Source organism: Pseudonaja textilis, chromosome 3, assembly GCF_049901715.1.
Source record: "Pseudonaja textilis isolate UNSWEBS1 chromosome 3, rPseTex1.2, whole genome shotgun sequence".
Classification (NCBI taxonomy): Eukaryota; Metazoa; Chordata; class Lepidosauria; order Squamata; family Elapidae; genus Pseudonaja; species Pseudonaja textilis.
In genome coordinates, this window is record NC_141992.1 from 195,875,496 (window position 1) to 195,899,795 (window position 24,300).

General features: G+C 46.5%; 1 long non-coding RNA gene across 3 annotated transcripts in view; it reads right to left on the minus strand.

Annotated features, from left to right (window-relative positions):
- Positions 1-17,864: 17,864 nt before the first annotated feature.
- Positions 17,865-24,300, minus strand: part of LOC148126483 (uncharacterized) — a 62,847-nt gene continuing 56,411 nt past the window's right edge. The window contains exons 5-7 of one of the 3 annotated variants that reach the window (XR_015743325.1): positions 20,135-20,241; positions 19,415-19,452; positions 17,865-18,119 (exon numbers count right to left, since the gene is read on the minus strand). This is a non-coding gene — a long non-coding RNA (uncharacterized LOC148126483). The remainder of the gene's footprint in view (positions 18,120-19,414; positions 19,453-20,134; positions 20,242-24,300) is intronic. The other 2 variants (XR_015743324.1, XR_015743323.1) reach the window with 2 other exon arrangements.

Below are 24,300 nucleotides of genomic sequence, written 5' to 3' on the forward strand. Positions count from 1 at the left end.
CCCAAGAACAGTTTTTAAAGGGAAGAAATTTAGTCCGAACCCAAAGTACGTATAAATTATAAATAAAAACCAACACAAACCACGCTGCAAGCAATTAACGAGACAGGGCAGGATAAGGAATTGCAGACTTCAAAAGATAATGAAACACACACAGTTGGGAGGATGCCAGAACCCAGATAGGACTTGACAAACAAAGATAATGCATGTTTTGCTTCCAGCAAGGTGCTGTGTGAAAACACCCTTTTTAAATTCTGTTTTCCCAGCTGCTAATGAAGGGAATCGGGGCCCTTTTCTCCCCCGTAACCCACGCAACTCATGTTGCTCCCTTCTCCATTCCTCCCTGCATGCCCTAGTGTTGCAGCAATCTCGTTTTCAACACAGAACAAGAGACCACGAGAGGTGGAAGAATTCAGGTTTATTTGCGCAAAGCGTTCAGAGCATTAACATGACAAATTCTGAACCCCCATTACATGCTGGGGTTAGTTCTTTTATACCTTATGATGATTTCAGCCCAAGCCTGGGCGTTCATCTATGACCTATTTACCAAATATGGATTTTATGCTTACAAAATACATAAAAACATATTTTTCCTGGGAACAAAACATAATAAAGAGGATGTGGTAGAGAAGACAGGATGTCTGTAAGTATATGCTATTTTTACCATTATCTTACACTTACAAAAATGCTTCTTACAGACCTTCCCTTGATTGCAGCTTCCTTGTTCTCAACTTTAAATACATTGTTACTTCCTCTAAATAGATTTCCTAATTCTTCAGCGTAACACAGACAGAGTTGCTTTCTGTCCCTATGACCTATATATTAGATAGTTATAGTATACTCAGGAGCTAGCTAACTTATATAAAATATATTCCTTTTCTGGTCCTTCTTCATTCCCCCCTTTGAAACTTCACCTAAATCGAAAGATTAATGTGTAGTTTCATATTCCCGGGAAGGAACTTGAAATAGTACGTATCAGAACTTGAAATAGTACGTATCAAAAGAGGTATCACACATGGCAAGATGACACAAGCCCCAACCAGGATCCCTACAAATACAATGATGGCTGGGCTCGATATTCCTTAGGATTCTTCCAAAATGGGGTAGGCACTGCTTTGTCATTTACATAACAAACCAGGCCCTGCTTCCCTGATAACGATTGACAAATATCTCAACCCTCATTACCCCTGTACGCTTAGTGCCATTACAAGAGGTCGGAGGAGACCATGTGGTATGTTTACATCATGGCAGGGTGAAGTCTGTGCACATTGTGGGCTTTCCTACCCTGTAGTTAAGACCCCCCTTTCCATCCTTACATTCCACATGGATGTCACACTTCTGATCTCCATGGAGGGAGTTCAGGGTACGGGGTACCCGATTGTGGCGGACAGGGACCCATGGGAAACAGAGAAAGTAACATCTTACTGTTTCATTTTGTACACATTGCCAATATCGCGTCCCTTGGTACTCACATTGTGGGAGACTTGTGATATGGCAACCTGGAGGCCTAGTATTGGTATATGTAAAGTGTCTCCCAGTATTACGAACCAGGAAGCAATCAATGCATTGTTCCGTTTCCCTGGGGTTTATAACTGGGGGAGGGTCATCATAAAAAGGGTCAGGGGAATACCATTCCTCCAACTGCTCTATCTCTAGGGGTAAAGGATCATCCTGGGTTGGTCTTCCTTTTATCAGTGTTGAATAAAGATACAATGAATTAATCACCACACTTAACACCAATAACATGGTTACAACCCAGACAGATGGCATAAGACCCCTTCGGATGCAAGCAGTTTCCCTTAGCCTTTGACTAGGCTCCATATCCTACTGTTTCCTCCCTTTTCCCAACTTATTAGGGAAGCCTGGCGCGAGACCTAAGCCGCCAGGGAAGACCCTCCGAACTAGAAGTAATGGGGATTTGGTGGTCTTCGCCTCCCGTAGGTAGAGGGACAGCTTCCGGAGTGTCACCACTAGGGGAGGGCAATTCCTCTTCATCTCCCGTAGGTAGAGGGACAGCTTCCGGGGTGTCACCACTAGGGGAGAGAGTCCTCTTCACCTTTTTAAAGGTCAACCTGAGTGGAAAGTCAGGTTGAGATCTGACTTTCCAACAGGCAGGCGCGGCTAATTTAACCCGAGACCAATGAACCCATGATTTAATCTCCGCTACCTTAACAGCAAGGGGAGAACACATGACTACAGTATAGGGGCCCTTCCATTTGGGAGACAATGTTTCCCGTTTCCAATCCTTAACCCAAACCTCCTGCCCTGGACGCATGTTGTGGGGGGAGGTTACCCAAACCTGAGGTTTACATGTTAACACATATTCCTGTAATTTATGGATAATTTCATTTAGGGCCTTGAGTTGTCTTAACCTAATAACATCAGATACATTTGTGGTGTCATGCATATCAAACCTAACCAAGTTAGGAACCCTGCCATACAATAATTCAAAAGGGGAGACCTGCGTGGTGCACAACGTATCGCCACCAGAGCTAGGGTCAAGGCATCAGTCCATTTGAGATGTGTCTCCTGGCATATCTTTGCCAGCTTGTCCTTAATTGTTCGATTGATTCTTTCCACCCGGCCCCCCAAAGTGGGGTGGAAACTACAGTGTAATTTCCATGTAATACCTAAAACTTTTGCTAGCTGCTGTGTTGCCTTGTGAATAAACTCTGGACCATTGTCCGAAGAGATCCGGGAGGGTAACCCATACCTTGGTATTACAATATGAAGTAATGCTCGAGCAACCTCAGTGGCCTTCTTTGTGCGTGTAGGTACACATTCTGGCCAGCCCGTGTATGTGCAGACAATAACCAGCAGTGCATTGTAAGGGCCACAACGAGGCATGTCGGTAAAGTCAACCATCAAAGAGTCGAAGGGGTAACAGCCTCGGGGTTGGTGGCCCATTGGTGGCTGCGGGCCTTGCCTGGGGTTATTGGCTGCACATATTTCACAACGGGCACATACATTAGCTGCTATGCTGTTAACTCTATCTATATACACCTCCCTCCTAAGCGCCTTTGTGAGGGCAGTCTTACCTAGGTGCAATTGCTTATGTAGCTGACGTACAACATCCCAGGCCAAATGAGCGGGAATATACACCCTCTTATCTGGTAAGACCCACCACTGACCTTCTTGGTGCGCCTCGAGTGCCTTTTAGCCGGTCCCTATCCTCCTCCGAGTAATGGGGTTGGGGTTGAGCATCGGGCACCCATATGGCAAGGTGCCTTTCAAGGGGGGCAAAGTCTAGTAGGGCTGCTTCACGCGCAAATTTGTCAGCTCTCTCATTCCCCCTCTGTATATCTGTCACCACCTTCTGGTGGCCCCGGCAGTGCATGCCTGCTACTTTGCTCGGAGCCCACACACTGTCCAATAAACGCAATATCTGGGGGCCGTATTTTATTTCTTTTCCCCCTGCAGTTATTAGTCCCCTCTCTTTATACAGAGCCCCATGGACCGGGACTGTGAGGAAAGCATATTTGGAATCCGTGTATATATTTACTGCCAGCCCCTGTGCCAGCTCTAGAGCCCGGGTGAGGGCATGTAGTTCAGCTAATTGGGCACTAGTTCCGGGAGGGAGTGGCTTTGCTTCCCAGACCTCATCCAGTGTGACCACCGCATATCCCGCTTTTCTCACTCCCTCTTGTAAGTAGCTGGTACCATCAGTAAACAGAGTATAATCTGGGGCAGGAAGGGGAACATCCTTCAGGTCAGGACGACTAGCATAAGTTTCTTCAATAGTCTGAACACAATTGTGCTCTACTGCTATTTCAGGCTCAGGTAATAATGTGGTGTGTATATATGCAATTGTTGACCAAAGGTTAGCTTATTTGCTTCCTGAGTCAAGATTGCTGTGCCAGCCACTGCTTTAAGGCAGGCTGGCCATCCCTTGGCTACATTATCTAGTTGCTTGGAGAGATATGCTACCGGCCGGTGCCATGTTCCCATCATCTGGGTGAGGACGCCTATTGCAACGTTTCGCTTAGTGTCAACAAACAACTGAAATGGTTTCTCCAAATCCGGGAGACCTAAACTGGGAGCTTGAAGGAGGGCTTGTTTAAGGGACTGAAAACTAGCTTCTTCCTCTTTACTCCAAAAGAGGGGGGCCCTTTCTGCCCCTTTCGTAGCTTCATAGAGAGGTTTTGCAATTAGGCTAAAGTTGGGAATCCAGATGCGGCAGAAACCAGCCGCACCCAGGAACCCTCGTAATTCTCTCCTGTTAGTTGGAACAGGAAGTTGACATATGGCCTCCTTCCACTCGTGGCCCAACGTCCTCTTCCCTTGCTCAATGTCATAACCCAGATACCTGAACTTTTGCTGAACTAACTGTGCTTTCTTTCTAGATGCTTTATAGCCTAAATCTTGCAGTAGTGAAAGTAAATCAGCTGTATTTTGCCAACACGCGTCCTCTGCATATCCTGTTACTAATAAATCATCCACATATTGTAAGACCACATCTGGGGCTGGTATATGTAAAGCCTCCAGATCCCTGGCCAAAGCTGCACCGTAAAGTGTAGGTGAATTCTTAAATCCTTGAGGCAGCCTGGTCCAGGTATATTGCTGCTTCCTACCAATATTAGGGTTTTCCCACTCAAAAGCAAATAAATGCTGGGTTTTCTTGTGTATGGGGATGGTAAAAAAAGCGTCCTTCAAGTCTATCACAGAAAACCACTGGGCCTCCCGAGGGATGAGTCCCAATATGACATAGGGATTGGGAACTACTGGATGGATTGTTATAGTGGCTAGGTTTACAGGCGCCTCAAATCCTGAACAGGGCGAAAACGACCATCCCCTTGGAATTGGTAATATGGGGGTATTCCAGGGCGACTCAGTAGGTACCAGGATATGATGTTCTAAATATAAGTCAATAATATCCTGGATAGCTTGCATGAAGTGGCGAGGGTATGCCCTCTGTCTGATTCTCACAGGCACTTTCAGAGGCACTTCCTCAATTAGAATGGGTGGATGGTGTGCTGCAAAACCAGGGGGGTTATCTTCCGCCCACAAATAGGGAACTTTAAACTGCCTCCAGACTTCCTTGTCAGCGCACCCAAAATCCCTCGCTACCATAAGCCTCCAGGATTCTTCCAAAGGTACAGACAAGGTTACTTTTCCGTACCCCAGGTTCATGGAACCATCCCCATTAAAGGATAATTGTGCCCTCATTTTACAGAGCAGGTCCCTTCCTAATAATGGGACAGGGCAGTCAGGCATGTAAACGAACTGGTGTGTTATAGCCTGCCCTTTTAAGGTGCATTCAAGGGGCTCCAGAAAGGGACGTTGTAAAGTTGTCCCTGTTGCTCCCTGAATATTAATAGTTTCACGGGATGCCTGCGCTAAGGGTTGGGTTAAAACTGATCGGGTAGCTCCGATATCCACTAAAAATGTAACTGGCTTGCCTCCCACATTCAGTCTGACCATAGGTTCAGGAGGCTTACTGAACCCGGTCGGCCTCAGTCCCATTCCTCTGCTTGAGCAAGCCCACCAGAGGGGTCCGCCCAACCCCGTCTGGTTTCTGTCTGTCCTCTACCCCTCTGGGTCAGCCTTCTCTGACCATCTTCCACCACGAAACTGAGGCTTCGTGGGGGTCCTTCCCTATTTCTGGGTAGTTCACGTTCGGGACACTCACCTTTCCAATGCCCATATTTCTTACATAAAGCACATTGGTTATGGCCGAGTTCCCATCTTCCCCTTTCTCCCGACTATTGCCCCCGGCCCCTCTGTGAGCCGGACCCCGCACCACGTGGATTTGACCGTCCTCGTGGTGCCCACATCATGGCTGCTGCCATTAATTCAGCCTTGCGTTGCATCTTCTGATCTTTTTTTCCCTGTCCTCCTCTTTATCTCTATTTGCAAAGACTTTTTGAGCTACCTCCATTAATTGGATTAATTGCCAACTGATCCACTTATCTCAGGGGGCTGTCAGGGAAGCCTGTTCTGTTTTTGCCCGAGTTCTGGCTGCACCGGTTTGGTCATAGCAGATGTACTCGGCGCTGAAGTGGATGGGGTAGGGTCCACGGACCTTTCCTTTGGGGTGGATGTTGAAAGCTGTGATCTATCCACCTGGACCGATCGATCCATTGCCTCTGACCTTAGGGGACTTTTTTTTGGTATGGAGATAGTCGATCTAATTGTGCCATAAAGTCTGCCACTCCTCCCGATTCCTCCCCTCTGACCCTCCTTGAAACCTCCCGGTGGTACATAAGGTGGGGGTGAGGAACTTCCTCGGGACAACTAGGTAGCACTTGTACAGATTTCTGTAATTTGTTAAGGGTAACATGTCGTGATAACAAGGCTTTACACAGCTGCATTTTAAGTCGTCAGAGCTAAGGGGGTGGATGATTCAATAAATCCAGCCACACATCTATATATGGACCCTGATCTGGGTAGCCTAACATTGGGTGGAAGACCCTACGATGTACCTGCACGGCAGTGGAAATATCAGGTGTACCCACCAGGGGCCACCCAATCCCCAGGTTGGGCCATTCAATTTCACAAAATTTTCGCAATTTCTGCCTATCCCATTTACACCCGTAATCCTGAGATTGGTAAGCCTCCTTAAAATGTTTCATCATAACCTCCAGAGGGGTTACCTCTTTAGTTTGTCTACCACCCATAATCCTCCCACATAAACAGACAAGAGAGAGAGAGGAGAGGAAATTGAAGAAGAGGGTAAGGGGTCCCACTTTCTTCAAACACAGCAGGGATTTTTCACATAGACACCCACTCACACACGCCCGACCCAGGAGCCGGATATTCACGGTCTCCGATGGGAACTGCGGACGCCACTCGCTCTACTGACCCACGGTGCTGGAGGCTCACAGTCACCAATGGGAACTGCAGTAGGCTCTCTCTTTTCCAATCAGACTTGACAAGTCCACCCACTTTATCTGTTAAGAGAGGGTGATCAGTCTCTCCTCCGTCCCTGCTTACAGGGAGGGATTATATTTCCCATCCAATACTTGCCTGCAGGCGTCTTCTCCTTTTATTCCTCTTTCACTGCTGGCCAGCCCCAGTCCTGTTCTTCTCACCTCTCACCAGTGGTTCGTGGGTTCGTCAATCGCCGACAGCAGCAGTCAGCCGTCTGGGGAAGTCCTCGGATTCAAAGGGTCCGATGGCGCCTGGGATATTCCCTCCAACTCACCGATCCACTGACTGTCGGGATGGACCACCCAGAGGGCCTCAGGGCCCCTCCAGTCCCGGCGGAGTCTCGCCAGAAAATGTTGCAGCAATCTCGTTTTCAACACAGAACAAGAGACCACGAGAGGTGGAAGAATTCAGGTTTATTTGCGCAAAGCGTTCAGAGCATTAACATGACAAATTCTGAACCCCCATTACATGCTGGGGTTAGTTCTTTTATACCTTATGATGATTTCAGCCCAAGCCTGGGCGTTCATCTATGACCTATTTACCAAATATGGATTTTATGCTTACAAAATACATAAAAACATATTTTTCCTGGGAACAAAACATAATAAAGAGGATGTGGTAGAGAAGACAGGATGTCTGTAAGTATATGCTATTTTTACCATTATCTTACACTTACAAAAATGCTTCTTACAGACCTTCCCTTGATTGCAGCTTCCTTGTTCTCAACTTTAAATACATTGTTACTTCCTCTAAATAGATTTCCTAATTCTTCAGCGTAACACAGACAGAGTTGCTTTCTGTCCCTATGACCTATATATTAGATAGTTATAGTATACTCAGGAGCTAGCTAACTTATATAAAATATATTCCTTTTCTGGTCCTTCTTCACTAGGATGAAGAGGGGGTGGGCCTGGGTCTTCCTCTGAATGCCCAGCCAGACTGTGCCCTTCCTTTTCTCCAGAGCCACTGGAGCCACACTCTCACTCCCTGTCGGCTGTTCGACCTCCCCACCCCTGGAATCAGATTGCAACAGGGACATGACACAAAATGCTGCAATAATGGTGCCCGCACATGTCTGGCCAACATGTGGCGGAACATTCCATGCCCATATAGAACTTACCAGCCACCTGCGGACACACTGTGGACAGCCCGCAACTCATTAGATTTCAAGGTCCTCTTCGAAAATGATGGATGAACGTCAACACATCACCCATTGTCAAAAAGGCACGCGATTCACTAGTGTGATAAATGCCTTCCTTGTTTCCTCTGAAAAGAGTGGGGAAGAACCTCATTTCCAGCCCATTTTCTGAGATTCTTTGGAATTGACCCAGAGACACCAATTAGAGGGCGGGAGAAAATCTATCTCTGGATCTGCTCAGTCACTGTTTCCAAGCCGGCATAACAATGAACTTAGCTGCTTAGTTCCTTGATGAGATTTGTCAGTTCTTTATGTAGGGAGGCAATGGCTGGGCTGATGGACAACACGGCCTCCATTTCAAGCAGGCTTCAGCTGCAACCCTTTGACTCATTTCACGTCCATTGGGGAAATATTTTTTTTTTGCAACAGTAGGACTGAACTTTGGTACGTCGTTGCTGTCCAACACTTGGCACGGCTGGCTCCCCTTTGAGCGTTGACTGCCATTTGCTTTGCCCCAAGTACCAACTCTCAGTTGAAAGGGTTGCAAAATATACGGCAATATACAATAAAGGAGGTCCTAGGTGCTTATGCTAAGTGTTAAGTTTGAGCAATGAGAGGCTGAACCAGAGCATGAGTGCAACAGTACTTTATTTTACAAATAAAGGGCTGACCGTGCTTGCCAAGCCTGGAACTGGCTCGCAGCAATCAGCAAGCAGTTGGACCCCGCAGCCTGCTTTTATAGCTGGCTGCTGGGGAGAACCAACCAATGGGAATGGGGGAATATCGCCCACACAGAGTGAGTGGACCTGAGTGAGAACTCCTTGAGTCCTCAGGACATAACACCCCTTCCCCCAGATGCGAACACGCATAGTCCTTGAGGTAGACGGGGGTTTGTGTTGGCACCGGAGCGGCGCAACTCGGGAACATTGTCTGTCTGTTCGGTATCAGTCTGTGACGGTTGAGCCGGCATAGTGTCGCCAACACTCTCTGGACTGGGCATCCTCGGAAACCACCGGGTTGGTTACTGGGGTCGAGCTCTCGTGGGTTGGATCAGGTTGGTCAACTCTCTGGGCGCTGTTGTCCGAGTTTAGGCTGACCGGAACGACCGCTGGCGCAGACTGGTCGCTGGGTGCGGTGTGGCTGGGCGGCGGATGAGACGGTTCCCCTTCGACTGGAGACTCTGGATTCTTGTTTGCGAGGTTGCTGAGGCGCCTTCTGAGTTGGTCTATGTGTCTCCTCCAGACGCGACCATCCTCCAGCCTGACTCTATACGATCTCGGCCCGGTGACGGCGATGACCTCGCCCAGAATCCAAAGTGGGTCCCCAGCGAAATTCCTTGCGAATATCGGCTCCTGTAACATAAAATGTCTAACCCCAAGTGGAAGCGAGGGGAGAGTCAGGGCAGTATTGTGGGTGCAGTCTATCTAATACAGTCCTCAGGCGCCGGCCCATCAGAAGTTCCGCTGGGGACTTATTGGTGACTGCACAGGGGTTGAGTGCTGGCTCATCAGGAACCGTGAGAGTTTGTGGTGCCAGTCATCTCTGCCAAACCTAGCGAGGGCCTCTTTGGTGGTCCTGACGGCCCTTTCAGCCAACCCATTACTCGCAGGGTGAAATGGGGCTGTGAAAATGTGGCGAATGCCTAGGTTGGCTGCAAAACGGCTGAATTCTACTGATGCGAACTGTGGGCCATTATCGGAGACCAAGGAGTCGGGTAGTCCATGTGTAACGAACAGGCGCGTTAACACGTTGGTGATTGCTAGTGTGGTGGTCGTGGATAGCTGTGCCACGTCTATCCATTTGGAATAAGCGCCCACGACCACTAGGAACATCTTTCCATGCACGGGCCAGCCAGATCGATATGGATTCTAGACCAAGGGGCGCTGGCGCTCCCATCTGGTAGGGGTGGCGATGGGGGGAGCAGGACGGGATTCCTGGCAAATGCTGCAGGAACTTACCCAATTGACAATGTCCTCGTCTAGACCCGGCCACCACACGTAGCTGCGTGCTAATGCCTTCATTCTCACAATGCCGGGTGTCCCTCGTGCAACGCTCCAGGACTCGGGCACGCAGCGAGGTCGGAATGACCACCGAGTGCCCCACAGTAGACAACCCTGCAAACTGGACAGCTCCTGCATGCGAGTCTTAAAGGGTGCGAATTTGTTATCAACATTGCCTCCCGGCCACCCCCTCCTCACCCAGTCGAGCACCTGGGCGAGCGTTTGGTCTGCCTTGGTTTTGGCGGCGATGTCAAGGGCGGTGATGGGCAGGTCCAACTGGGTGATTTCAAAAATGGCATTGACAGGAGCTGGGTCTTCAGCTGGAGCGGGTAAGGGCAGCGACTGAGTGCATCAGCGTGGATAGAGTTTTGCCCGGCGGTGGATAAGTTTGTATGAGTAGGTCGCAGGAAAAGCATCCACCTTGTCATCCGAGGGGAGAGGACTTGAGGTGTCTGTTTGTCGCCGGCCAGTAGGCCCAGGAGGGGCTTATGGTCGGTGACCAGTTCAAGAAGTGGCCAAAAGGAATTCGTGAAACTTTTTCACGGCTGCAACAGCTGCTAGGGCTTCCTTGTCTATTTGGCTGTAATTTCGCTCCATGGCCGAGAGCGTCCTGGAGAAAAAAGGCGATGGGGGCCTCGGCGCCATTGGCGAGTCGGTGACTAAGGACCGCCCCAATTCCAAAAGGGGATGCGTCTGCTGCCAGTACTAAAGGAAGGTTGGGGTCAAACTGGATGAGCACTGCCTCTGACGTAAGTAGTGATTTGACGGCGTTAAACGCCTGGTCTTCTTTGTGCCCCAGTGCCACGGTGACTTTTGTCTAGTAATCTGTGTAGGGGTTCGCTACTGAGGCTTTATGGGGCAAAAAGGATGCATAAAAGTTTAGGAGTCCCAAGAAAGCTTGTAGCTCCGCTTTGGAGGTCGGTGTGGGAGCTTCGTGGATCGCCCTGACCTTGGACTCCAGGGGTGAATGCCAGAGGCGTCAATTTTATAACCCAGAAAGTCCACCTGTCTAGTGGCAATGGCGCATTTTTCTTTTTTAACTTGAGGCCATGCTGTCTGAACCTCTCTAACACTGCTCGCACTCTCTGGAAGAGTTGGGGTCTGTCCCTGGCCGAGACCAAGATGTCGTCGAAGTAGGGTACTACACCAGGGAGGCCCTGTAAAATCCGCTCCATGAGGGATTGAAAATACCCGGGCAACACTTACGCCAAATTGGAGACGCTTGCATCGGAAGGCACCCCTGTGAGTGACGATGGTCTGAAGTTCTGCTGTTTGGTTATCAACAGGGAACTGTTGATATGCTTGAGTCATGTCCAATTTAGCAAAAATACTGCCCGGTTCGAATGTGTGCAATAAGTGCTGAATGACGGGCACGGGATAGGCGCTAACTTGTAAATATTTATTGATTGTTGTCTTGTAGTCCGAGCAAATTCTCAGGCTACCATCTTTTTTGAGGGGTGTGACAATGGGCGTCTCCCACTTGGCTAAATCTGTTGGCTCAATGACCCCTTGTTTTAGTAGTTTATCCAATTCAGCGTCTAGTTTTGGTCGAATAGCAAATGGAACTCTCCGTGGTTTTAATCTGATTGGGACTGCCTGGGGTCAACGGTGAACGAGATGGGGTTCCATTATAACACCCCAGCTCCTCGCTGAACACATCTGCGTAGTCAGCGAATAAGGAGTCAGTGTCTGAGGTTGAGACAGCATGGACTCCTGTTAACCCTAGGCCGAGGTGGGGAAACCAATCGAGCCCCAATAACGTGGGTAGATTGCCGTTAACTACCACTAGAGGTAGGTGGCCTTTAAAAGCTCTAAAACTGACAAAGAACTTGCCTCTGCCGATCACGGGAATGGCCTTCCCTGGTAGTCCTTCAGACCGAACTGGCATCTCTGAAGCCGGGTAGTAGATAGGCTGGGGTGGAGTCTCTTGAGGGTGTTCCACGAGATTATTGAGAGCGCTGACCCTGTGTCAACCTCCATGTGGCACGGTTTACCTTCTAGGGAAACGGAGAGAGAAATTTTACTAACAGTGTGGCAAGTACGCCTGGCAAGGCGGTGCGTGCGACAGTTTAATACTTGCCTCTGTGGTCCCGAGTGCGAGGACGGGGTCTGTGAGCAGCGCTTTGGGGGCTTGGCAGACTCTCGCAATGTGCCCCCTCTTATGGCAGTTGTTGCAAACGGCTCCTTTAAACTTGCAGGTGGCCCTTTGATGTGATCCCCACAGGCTAGGCACAGTGTGATGTGCTTGGGTGGACCGGTGTATTCTTGTTTGGCCCCTACCTGCGACCGTCTGTCATTGGTGAGGCAGTGGACATCGTTCTCATCGCTGTGGGTTTCCTCCGCTTCCACCTCTTCGGAATGGACTGGGAACGATGCTAGCTTGGCACTTGGGCCCTGAATTTTGGTGGCTGAGTTCGTTGCTAGCTCGGCTGCTAGGGCTCTCCTCTCACGCTTGCGCGAGGTTGAGGTCTTTTTAGCTAGCAGGCGCCTCTGTAGGTTGAGATCCTTGACCCCACAAACTAATTGATCGAGGAGCATGTCCTCCAGGTATGTTCCAAACCTGCAGTGCAGGGCTGCTGTTCTGAGGGCAGCCATATATTGATTGATGGTCTCCTTACTAGATTGCTTCCTCATACGGAACGTGAACCTCCTGGCGATTTGTGAAGGCCTGGGAGCGTAGTGGTTAGTGAGGATCTCAAGCAACTCGGACCACGGAACGCTTTTTCAATTCTCTCGGCGCTACGAGTGCTGCGGCGGTATCGTAAACGGTGGCTCCGCAGTAGATTAGGAAATAGGATTTTTTCCGATGCTCTCCTGCATCCGCCAGGCCGACCGCATCGATGTAATGATTGAAACGGTTCTTATACGATTCCCACTTCTCTTCGTCTGGTTTAAACGCCGGGAATACTGGGTTGGAACTCATGGTGCTGGAACGGCTGGGCTACCTGCGGAAAAATCTCTCTGGGACTACGAGCGCTCGTGAGTTACTAGTGATATCAGCTCTGGAGAGGTTTCTTGCTACCCTCTCTTTCTCTCTCTGGGTTACCACGTTGGCTGCTAGCCGTTGGAGGTGTCTTGATTCGCGCCAAAAAAGTGGGCGTTAGTGACTCTCTACAGCGCTGTGCTGTGATTCCTACTGGCTCAAAATTCAAATGACACCCGTTTGAATTTCGCGCCAAATGCAGAGCGGCTGCAGCTCGCAGCGCTTCACTTTCCCCGTAGTGGGGCTAACAAGCGGCTACAGACGCTTCTAACTTTTTGAATCAGACCGCTTTCTCTGGCTGCGGATCTGCGTTTGCTCTTTTTGATCGCTCGTTTTGTTAGCTGACCGCTCTCTCTGGCTGCGTATCAGCGTTTCCCTTATCGCCAGCCGATCGCTCTCTCTGGGCTGCGGATCGGTGGCTAGTGACTCAGCGGTTGCAAGGTGCATCTGGTAGCCATCCCATCCTCGTCGCCAGTGTTAAGTTTGAGCAATGAGAGGCTGAACCAGAGCATGAGTGCAACAGTACTTTATTTTACAAATAAAGGGCTGACCGTGCTTGCCAAGCCTGGAACTGGCTCGCAGCAATCAGCAAGCAGTTGGACCCCGCAGCCTGCTTTTATAGCTGGCTGCTGGGGAGAACCAACCAATGGGAATGGGGGAATATCGCCCACACAGAGTGAGTGGACCTGAGTGAGAACTCCTTGAGTCCTCAGGACATAACACTAAGGACAACACGGGGATTAAAAAGTGGAACCAAGGAAAGAAGGAAGAAAATGAGGTTTATTAGGAAGCAGTGAAACGAGGCAAACCTTCTGAGATGACCGTTTTCAACCAAGTTTGCACCGGCCGTGGTAAATGTGCAGATGCCCTCAGGAGGGTTATTTGCTTTGCTTTGCCACTCAAAACGTTAACTCCTGCAGAATGTGGAAGTTGTCAATCTCTGGCTTAAGTCTGACTTGAAAAGCATGGATTTTTGAAATATTGACCCAAAGACCTGTGGTTTGCTGAAGGTGGAAGACCCCATATAGCACCTAAAACCTCATGTCTATATAATCAATGTTGATTTTTGCTGGAGGAAGCCATTATGATGTTGAAGATGATGATGGAAAGAGGAAGAGGTGGTGGTGGTTATCCATTAATTCATGTCTTGGCAATTTTAGGGGGCAGTTTTCTCCACATCTTCTGATCTTGCACTATTTTTGTGTGTTTTGTTGTTCCGGTTGGTCTTTGCCTTGATCAAAGATATACGTTTAATTTTGTTTTGTTGTACTCTTGTTTTTCCCGTTCCCTACTTCATCACTAATATAGAAGACAGGCCAACAGTTTGCAAATAGATTTAGTAGTTTAAAAATTTTGGGGAGGGCCTGTTTCACAAAGGATGTGAACTAATGGCGTAGTAATATATTTATTATTAAACTAGAAGGGATAATATGTGTCTATGTGTTGTTGGGGTTTTTTTTAAAATGCACTTTTAAAAAAAATGTTTTGATTGTTTTGTGTATTGTGAGATTTTTTGTTTCTTTGGGATTTTGAGGGGTGTGGGGGGGAGAGGTTTTAAATCTCTCTCTCTCTCTCTCTCTCTCTTTCTCTCTCTCTCTCTCTCTCTCTCTCTCTCTCTCTCTCCCTGTATATGCTTCTGTGTGTTATTCTTGTTGCAATTGTTTCACAGAATTGAAAACTTGACAGTTCTATAGAATAGAATATTAGAATAGAATAGAATGGAATAGAATAGAATAAAATAGAATAGAATAGAATAGAATGGAATGGAATGGAATGGAATGGAATGGAGTGGAGTGGAATGGAATAGGAAGAGGAATAGAATAGAATTAGAACAGAACAGAAGAGAAGAGAACAGAACAATAGAATAGAATAGAATAGAATAGAATAGAATAGAATAGAACAGAACAGAACAGAACAGAACAGAACAGAACAGAACAGAATAGAATTCTTTATTGGGCAGGTGTGATTGGACACACAAGGAATTTGTCTCCAATGCATAAGTGCACAGACAAGCCACAAGTGGTAAATCATGGTTATAGTCATAAAATACATTAATCATAAATCATAAGATCAAACACTCAGGATACTAAACAAGCAATCAACATAAATCACACCAGGTACGATACTAAATGAAACAATTAATATGGGTCCTAAGATACAAGCAATAAAGGTATACTCATAAGAAGATCAGGAATATTACTACATGGTCAAGCTAATTCATGACGTTCCTTGTCTGTCAAAAGCACAATCCTTTTTCATTTTGCTGACTCTTACAAGAAAAAAATCAACCAACCAACCCAAATCTTACTATAGGATATCTGAATGAAGAAATTGGGTGGGGGATAACACCCTGTCCAACAGATGGGCATTCATAGAAGGATGCAGGAGGAAGAAATGTTATATGCACCCTGCCACCATTGTGCAAACAATGCATCTGTTGACCGAAACAGGCATAAGTCTTGCCATATGCACGGTGACATTGTGATGCACACAACGTGATCTTGGGACGGCGAACACCAGATGCCGACATGCTGGAGCTGAAATCTCAGGAGTTACAGGGAGAAGGAAGGGAGGTGGGCTATACAAAAGAGGTGGGGGACAAATGAAATCAGGTCTTTGGCAAGGACTTTTAACTCAGGACAGGCACAGACTTCAATGGATAGTTAGGACTGCAGGAAAAATAATAATAATAAAAAAAAACAATTGCAACCAGCCTGCCTTCCATTGAGGACCTGTATACTGTATGAGCCAGAAAAAGGATTGAAAAAAATATCTACAGGCCCCTCACATCTTGGACATAAACTGTTTCAACTTCTCCCCTCAGGACGATGTTATAAAGCAAGGGTATCAAACTGGATTTCTTTGAGGGCCAGATCAGCATTTTAGTTCTCCTCTCTGGGCTGGTGATGGCAGGGGGGCTGGGGGAGGGTAGGGAGGAATGCCAGGGGTGGGATTCAAAATTTTTAACAACCGGTTCTGTGGGCGTGGCTATGTTGGTGGGCGTGGCTTGGTGGTCATGTAACTGGCTGGGTGTGGCCAACTCAATATCACTCACATTAAGGCACGCATCTCCTCGCCTGGCCTCTCATGACTGTGGGGATGCTGCAGCAGTCGTAAGTGTGAAAAACGGTCATAAGTCACTTTTTTCAGTGCCATTGTAACTTTGAATGGTCACTCCATGCAAGCAAAGTATCAGCAAAGGAGGGGAAAAAAACTCCAGAGAGGTTCCTGAGACAGGAAGTCTAGTCCTGCCAAGAATGGAATAAAGGTTAATGGAGAGGCAGTTTCTGTAATCAACACCAGAATGTTTCCTTCCTGCCTTCCTTACAGGATTAGGCCAGTAATTTCTTCTAACAACTGGCTCTCCAAACTGCTTAGAGTGTTAACAACTGGTCCTAGCGAATAGGTGAGAACCTGTAGAATCCCACCCCTGTGGGATGCTTCTTGCAATACTCTACCAGCCAAAACAGGCCGCCTGGTCTGATCTTGGCCCACTCTTAGCCCATTTTGGGCCTGTTTTTTGGCCCATTTTGTCAGAGTATATTCATGAATTGGAATAGAGCATGTTAACAAGGTCAGCCAATGAATAGGCAGAGCAACTAAGTCAGACAATGAGAACCGTTTGGCAATTGAAACTAGAAGTAGCCTAGGCTGGAAAGTGAAACTAGAAGTAGCCTAGGCATTGCTCTATATTAAGCTCTGCAGCACTGAAGCTATGTTAAGATCTGAGTCTGTCTGTTGAAATTGAACCCGCTTTTCTCCTCTGCTGTGTGTTTTGCTTGCCTGCTGAACTAAAGTGAAACTGATGTCTGCTTCTGTATAGAGTTCGCTCCATGTTGGAGAAATCTACAACTGGTATTGTAAAATTTACTTTATGTGTTTATAAAGAAGTTAAATGAAGCCTCAGTCATCTGTGTGTACTTTTCTGGCACTGCAATATTCCGAACATGTTTTTCAATCCATTTTGGGCCTGTTTTGGGCCCGTTTTTGGCATATTGTTCAGCTTGGTTTTGGCCCTGGTTTTGGCCTGGTTTTTAGCTGGTAGAGTGCTGCAGGAGGCCATGGTGGGTGAAAACAATGTGCAGGGGAGCCGCACGCAGCTCGTTTTACCTGCCAGAGGCATTGTAGTCCATTCCTTTGATATTTCCAGGCCGGCTGCACGGGCCAGATTTAAGCACCTCATGGGCCAGATCCGGCTCACGGCCGTTGAGTTTGACACCCCTGCTATGGAGCATTCCATGTTCAAAACAATTAGATACAAGTACAGTTTTTTCCCTTGTGGTGTTGTGCCGGTTCTGAGATGTGTGTCAGGATTCTGGCAGTTACCCCAAATAAATCCCGTTTAGTTTTGGAAGTTGTAAATGTTTTATGAGTTGACAGTGCAGCTTGGTAAAATAGAGACAGAATACCAGACGTTGCCTTTAAGTTTACGCTGACAGCTTTGGAAGCCATATTGAGATCCGATGCTCCCACGCTGCCACAACTGAGCCTAGGAAAGTGGGAAGGGGGAATTCATTGGAGTAATTCTAATTAGACATACTAACATTCTTTTTCTGATTCAAGGTCAAGTCGTGTTGCGCATAGTGAAAGGAAGTCTTAACTTGGGACAGATGGTGATTGGGCCATATGGTGTGGTGATGGGTGCGGGGGATGGATTTGTAGTTTTTACTTATTGTAAGGAAGCCCGGAACTTTCAGATTCAGGATTCCACAGTTGTGCCAGTTACTATCCAAATAAAAAGGAACTTTTGAGAGATGTCTGTCTCGGAGTTATTGGCTGGAATGGAGGTTTGCTGGAACACTGACATACGCGTTTATTCAGCTGAGTAAAGACGGGCTCCTTTTGTGGAAAGAACACCCCGAGGAACCAGAAATGCTTGCATTTATACTCTTTTATTATATAAGTAATCCACCCAGCAAGGCTGGCATACAATAGATAAAGAAGTCATCCAGAAAGGCTGGCACAGGATAGATAAGGTAAAAAGAAGCAGAAGTCGCTCAAATAGTTAAGTACGTTCTTGGTACTTTTGGGTGGTCCCTTAAGGACACTGGCTGTTCTCCTGGCAACTTTCCATGGCCTTGAAGGTTTGCAGAGATAATGGAGTTCTAGTAAGTTAGCACCCACCTCTCTCCTAGAAGAAGGAAATACTATGAGAAATATTAAAAAGGCAGAATATTATATTTCCCTGGATGAGAAATGGAGAAACATGTTTTTTTTTTTTTTTAGAGAAAACAGCCCCCACCTCTCTTAATAGCCCTAAGCAGATGTCAGCACACAGGAGATAAACAGCATATTGAAAACCAGATAGCTCTATTCATAAGCAGATACCCTCACCCAAGAGTCAATCCAGGACAAAGCCATTAAGCCATAATAGGAATTGCCCAACACCCTTTCAGAACACAAGTCTCTTCATTGCATCATCTCAGCAGTCCAAACTTCATTCAAACTTAACTCAGACAAACACCTATGATTTGTACTTTGCCTCTAGAGCCAGCTATGACCCCTACGTGACCCCATGGAAGTCTGACAACAGCCAATAGAATACATGTTCTTGTTCAGAAATGGGATCCTCAAGTGCAAAGCCTAAAAGAAGGTATAAAAAAACCCTCATTTTCAACTCCATGTGGTCAGCTGGCCAGAATCCATGTGGTTCTGTTTCACCATTAAACCATCTTTCCAATCAGCCTCCATGTTTCCAGTGTCTTTTGCCCGGCTTGGAACTAAACCAGATGGATATTTCTTCTCACCTTCTATGCTTTCTCCAGATTCCTCATCAACAGTGCCATCATTCTGCTAAACACCTAACTCCCACAGCAACTGTCCTATGCCTAAGGATATCTAATCCTGTAATAGGACTGTATTACTATTGTCCTTCTCATCTTTCCTGTTGCCTACTCCTATCTTATGAGCATCACTTTGCTGGTTGTACCTTATGGTCTATGATTGCATCTTATGATTTATGATTAATCATGTTTTTGTTTGCGTGTCCAATCACATTTGGCCAATGATGAATAGTCTCTTCTATTAATGGGATTGGATATTTTTTGAAGCTCTGGTTAAGGAGAACTCCCTGGGTAACTCACTGCAAGGGTTAACCATGTTGTGAGAAGAAGACTTGTGTGGGAGGAATACTGATAGATTGACCATGTCTGGGTGACATTCATGGTGCCTTCAAACAGCTAAGTGGGGTCTCATCTGCAGTCTCTCCTAAGTGGAAATAGACTAGCAGTAATTGCCAAAATTACTCTGACATTTGCACCGTATTCTGCCATGTGGAAGTGGGACCGCACTAAGAGAATGTAGATACAAAAAGATTACTTTTTTTAAAAAAGGAAAATATTATGAGGCCAAAGGAAGCACAGACAGGGGTGCATTGAAGCAGAGATCAAATTGGCTTATGACGAAGAAAATGCAGAATATACTCACACACAAAGGCCCCACACAACTCTTTCTTGGTTGTTCTGCTGAGTTTGTAAATAGAAGAGAAGGCATTGCATGCAAAAGGTGAATTTTGGTGATAACAGGAAATTATTGAGTCATGCATTCATTGTCCCATCAATGTCAGAAATTATGAATCATGAGACAAATGGAAAATTCAGATAACAGATAATCACAGTTGAAGGGCACCTTGTAGGTCATCTAGTCCAACCCCCTGCCCAAGCAGGAGACCCTGCACCATTACTGACAAATGGCAGTCCAATCTCTTCTTGAAAGTCTCACGTGATGGTGCTCTCACAACTTCTGAGTGCAAGGTGTTCCATTGGTTCTCACTGTCAGAAAGTTTCTCCTTATTTCCAGGTTAAATCTTTCCTTGTTCAGTTTCCATCCATTGTTCCTTGTCTGGCCTTTGGGTGCTTTAGAAAATAGCTTGACCCCTTCCTCTCTGTGGCAGCTCTACAGATATTAGAACTCTGCGATCCTCTCTCTCCTGGTCATTCTCTTCACTAGACTATCCATGCCCAGTTCTTGCAACTGTTCATCAATGTTTTAGTCTCCAGTCCCCTAATTGTTGTTCTTATCTGCACTCTTTCGAGACTCTCAACATTTTTTTTATAGTGTGGTGACCAAAACTGGATGCAGTACTCTAGGTGTGGTCTTACTAAGGCTTTATAGAATGGTATTAGTGTTACGTATTAGCATACTTACCTATGATTGGTTGGTCCATGACAGTGGGAAACTCGGCAAGCCGTCATTGGCCACAGCCGTGAGCAGCCCTACTGTAAAAGGGCTGCCGCGGTTTCTTCATCTCAGTCCTAGACAGAAGACTGGTTACTATGCTGGTGTCCTGAGTCTCATTCCCATGATCTAACAATTAGTACCTCACTTGATCTCGATTGCATCCCTCTGTTAATGCAACTTAGGATTGCATTGGCTTTTTGGGCTGCTGCTGCACATGGCTGGCTCCTATTTAGCTGGTTGTCTAAGTCCTCTTCTTCACGCTTCCATCCTCAATCTCCAAAGATGGAGTTGATGGATTAAGATAAGGGTTGGTCTTCTTGTGCCAAAAGTCACCAGTTGGCAGGAGAACATCTTCCAATCACTCCTACTTAACTGAGGGGGGCGGGGGGGCAGTGCTGTGGTAAGCTTTGGTAGATGGCTAGGTTGATGATGTGGTTCAGCATGCAAAGTTTAGAGGGTTGTCGCAAAGGTGCAGTTGTCGGAAAGGTGCTTTTTCAGGAGGCAACTGGACTTCCTTTGTTTTTCCTTGAAGACGTTTCACTTCTCATCCAAGAAGCTTCTTCAGCTCTGACTGGATGGTGGGGAATGGAAGGATTTATATTCCTTGCAGACAGCTGGTCATTTGCATTCTTTTTAGAGAGTCGTTGAGGCCACTGGGAGTTTCATCTGTGCCTTCAGGGTCACCTGAATAGTGCAAATGAGTGTGCAACATTCTTGGAACTGCTGAAAGGACCGTGTTGTAAACACAGCTGTTTCTTTCATCAGTTCCAAGAAGGTTCCACACCCACTTGCACTGTTCAAGTGACCCTGAGGACAGAGATAACCTCCAAGGGGCCTCAACAATTCTCAGAAAGAGTGTTAGTGACCAGATGTCTACAAGGAATATGAATTCTTCTACCACTCAGTCAGAACTAAAGAGGCTTCTTGGATGAGAAGCAAAACTTCTTTAAGGAAAAACGAAGTCCTGTTGCCTTTTGCAAAAGCACCCTTGGGACAACCATGACTTGGATGACTGAGAATCTCCAGAGACAAATATGGTCAGTTGATGGCTCGGCTCAAGAAAAACCTCTGTGCTTTTTAAAAGCCCACCCCAATCTTGTCCCAAAGCAAGCTTTGTTGCAAAGCATCCATCTTGCCTGCCAGGCTGACCACAGACAACAGTCTGTTGTTTTGAAGAATGTCTTGTTCCAGAGCTAAAAATGAAGAACCAAAGCAGATGCTGTTTGGAGCAGCAAAGCTTCTGAAAATGAGGATGAGGTAGGGTGGGAATTAACACTATTTTTCGTGGCTACAGATGGGATTGTTTATTGTATATTGGAGCTGCAAGCCTCCTCATCCAGAAAAGAAATCCAGGTCAGATGGCCTTGGTTTTGTAAGAAATAGTTGACTTAGAGGAAATGGCCTTTAAATAGGTTGTTTTGTGGGCATTTGCGTGATCAGTCAAGACACTGAGATGTCTCACTAGAAGAGAATATATGTAGCTCAGGGTTGAATCCAACCAGATAACAACATCAGGGCTAATCATCAGCCAGCACTGATGAGGTTACCTAGTTGGGTAATGAAACGTCTGCAAGAAAACAACCAAGTTCAGAGAGCACCAAGCACATCATCCTGAGATGTCTCCTGTGTTGGTTAGACAGATCCAGCTGCTCAGTTAGAGTTGGATTTATTTATATTTTGTATTTAGATTGTTATGAGACAACCTGTCCAACATATTGTTCTCAGATACACCAGGGTACTAAATATCAAAATTGAACAGTTACAGGTGAATGCTTTCATAGAAGAAAATGAGATTCAGGAAGGACATAAAAGTGAGCTCTGGAAAACAATCATAGAGTCATGAAGTTGCATAATAACAGAATCAGAGAATCATAGGGCTGGAAGCAGAGGTGGTATTCAGAAGGTTCTGACCAGTTCTGGAGAATCGGTAGCAGAAATTTTGAGTAGTTCGGAGAACTGGCCCAATACCACCTCTGACTGGCCCCATCTCCATCTATTCTCTGCCTCCCAAGTCCCAGCTGGGAGGCTGGGTCTTCTTTTGTTGCTGGGTCTTCTTTTGTTGCCCTGCACAGGAGCTGGAAAGCAGGTTAGTGGAGGGAATGGGGATTTTGCAATAATCTTCCCCCTGGAGTGGGGAGAGAATGGGGATTTTACAGTATCCTTCCCCTGCCACATCCACCAAGCCACGCCTGCCAAACCACGGCCACAGAACTGGTAGTAATTTTTTTTGAATCTCACCACTGAGTCCTTGGAAGGGATCTTATAAGTCCCCTAATCCAACCCACTGCCCATGTCAGGAATCATGAAACCATCTAGGATAAATGGTTGGCAATTGTTTCTTGAAAACCTCCAGCGATGGAGCACCCACAGCTCCAGAAAGCAAGCTGTTCCATTGATTAATCTCAGTGTCAAGAAATTCCTCTTATTTTCCAGGTTGGATCTGCCTCTGATCATCTTCCACCTATTGCTTTTTGTCTTGTCCTCAGGTGCTATGGAAGAAAAAAAATAAATCTATGCCCTCTTCTCTTTGAGAGAAGAGGGAGTGAACCAGGGGAGGGATACAACAGGGTTAATCACCCGTTCGGGATTTACGAGCTTCCCTGCGTGCTGTGAGCCGCACACCTGTAAATCGTCATCAGCATGCTGTGTGCAGAGATGCAGCCTTTGAAACAGCCTTCTTTTCCTGCTTTTTTAACTGCAGCTGTGCCTCATTCAGCAGCTGAAGTTGAAAAATCAGGAAATAGGGGTCAGGTAAGAGCCTGGGTGGGCAGGTGAGTAAAAACATCAGCAGACATAGAACCGGTTCTATGTCTGCTGCTCTTCAGAGCTACCGGTTCTACAGAGGTGGACAGAACCAGTAGAAACCCGCTCCTGGACTTAACCCATTCTCCAAAGCACATGGAGGCAGGATAAGAAACAATGGATGAAAATTAGGAGAGAAGCAACCTAGAACTAAGGAGAAATTTCATGAGAACGTATAATCAGGGAACAACTTTCCTCCAGAAGTTTGTGAATGCTCCAACACTGGAAGTTTTTAAGAAGAGATTGGTCAACCACTTGTCTGAAATGGTATAGGGTTTCCTGCCTGAGCAGAGGGCTGGACTAGAAGACCTCCAAAGTCCCTCCCAACTTTATTATTCTGTATTCAGAGTCCGTCAACTATTGGAAATATTTGCCTTGTCTGCATTAAGCTTTCTCTTTGTTAGGCCAAGCATACTTTGTTAGGCCAAGCAATAGCAACAACACTTAGTCTTACATACTATTCCACAGTGCTTTACAGTCCTCTCTAAGTAGTTTACAGAGTCAGCCTCTTGCCCCTAACAATCTGGGTCCTCCATTGACTGACCTCAGAAGGATGGAAGGATGAGTCAACTTGAGCCATTCAGAATCAAACTGCTGGCAGTCTGCAGAATTACCGGCAATACTGCATTCTAACCGCTGCACCACCACAGCTCTTCTAAAGGCCCATCTGTATTTGTTTAGGGTTAAATTGTATAACTACCATGCGGTAGAGTGCTTGCAACTGTCTTAACATTTGGCCAATAGATCCTTTGTACATAATGCAAGACTTCGCCCTTAACTGGCATTGTCCCTATGCCAGGGTAATGCGGACAGGCAATTTAAACCAGGGTTGAAGTGCTGCATTCTGGATGGAATAGCAAATGGAGACAATGTTTTCATATCTCACCCCCAATGAGACCATCTGGAACGAAGCAAAGACCTGATGAGGTCAAATGTTGGTGGCAATTACCAAGATTTCTTTTCAAGCCACATTTCCCCCTTCTAAAGGATTACTGGGACTTACATTCCTCTATTTCATCATCCCGATGATATCGTTTTGATGAGGCATCTCCCAAGGCACAAAACCATCCTTTGTTTTTCCGAGTTTCCGTTTATTAATGAATCATATCCACCCCTCTCTTGGGGAGAAGAAAATCCCTGCTTTATTTGAAATTTCAAAGAACCATTGTTTCACATAATGAGCGCCTTGCTCTGTTTTCCCTTTCATTTCAGCCAAACAAAAATCTCATTTTCGTCTCCGAGTTTTTCGCCGAGCGGCAGTAGTTAATGATCTACATTCTGCCAATTACTGGGATGTTTGGAGAGCTGCAGGTCTTGGCGGTTTTTTTCCC